The sequence below is a fragment of the Molothrus ater genome, chromosome 15 (assembly GCF_012460135.2).
Source record: "Molothrus ater isolate BHLD 08-10-18 breed brown headed cowbird chromosome 15, BPBGC_Mater_1.1, whole genome shotgun sequence".
NCBI lineage: Eukaryota > Metazoa > Chordata > Aves > Passeriformes > Icteridae > Molothrus > Molothrus ater.
Genome location: NC_050492.2, coordinates 7,785,844 through 7,786,801, shown reverse-complemented (window position 1 = coordinate 7,786,801; position 958 = coordinate 7,785,844).

Genomic DNA, 958 nt, shown 5'->3' with positions numbered 1-958 from the left:
CCGTTCTAGAAGCGCCCCGGCCCTTCCAGCCCCACCTCCCGCCGGCCCCGCCCCTCTCGGACCGCCCCCGATGCCCGAAGCCCCGCCCCCCGCCGTAATGCCGCGAGTAGCGGCGCCCCGGTCCCGCCGCCCGGGCTGTGCCGGGCTCTCGCAGCGGCTGTTCCGCGGCGCAGAGCGGATCCAGAGGGAACCCAAACACCCCCGTAGCCCCTGCTCCGTCCCTGGAGCAGCCCGTCTGGCTCTGGACGGGCTCCCTGCAGGCCGGCGACAGCTGTGGCACGGCCGAATGAGCAGATGATGGGTTCACCTGGCCTGGGCTCCGCCGAGGGAAGGAGCAGCCGGAGCCCCACTGGGTCTCCCGGGACCACGGCACCGCTTCGGGCGAGGATGGACCCGACACAGGCACGGGTAGAGCTGAAACAAAGAGAAAATCATTCCCCAGCCCACCAGAACGTCTAATTTACTGTGTTTCCTCTTTAGAAACCAGTATTCACACTAATTCTGAGTGACCATCATCATTGCCAATCATCCTAACAGTCACCTCTACCAAAAATAACATCTTTCCAATATTTAATAGAACCAGGAACCCAATTAGACCAAGCAAAACACTATGAACAAGCTACCGCTTGCTTTCCAAATTCACTCCATCACAAGTCCATTTTCTAAAGAGAGATCTAGTGAACTACAACTGCAAACACAAGGTTTTGGTAGATGACTCACCAAAGCACAATCCATAAGAAAAATAGAAAATAGGGAAATAAATATCTAACATAAGGAGGCAATTTCACTGAGGCTTTCAACAACTGCTAATATCATAAACCATAATAAAAGGGTCCAGCTGTCCTGACACCAGAGCATACTAACACAGTTCCATATGTTCCACATACATACACTTTGTACATTAACATTTATTGGGTGAATTCAGAAATGATTGCGTCATTATCCATGAGAGAAGCAA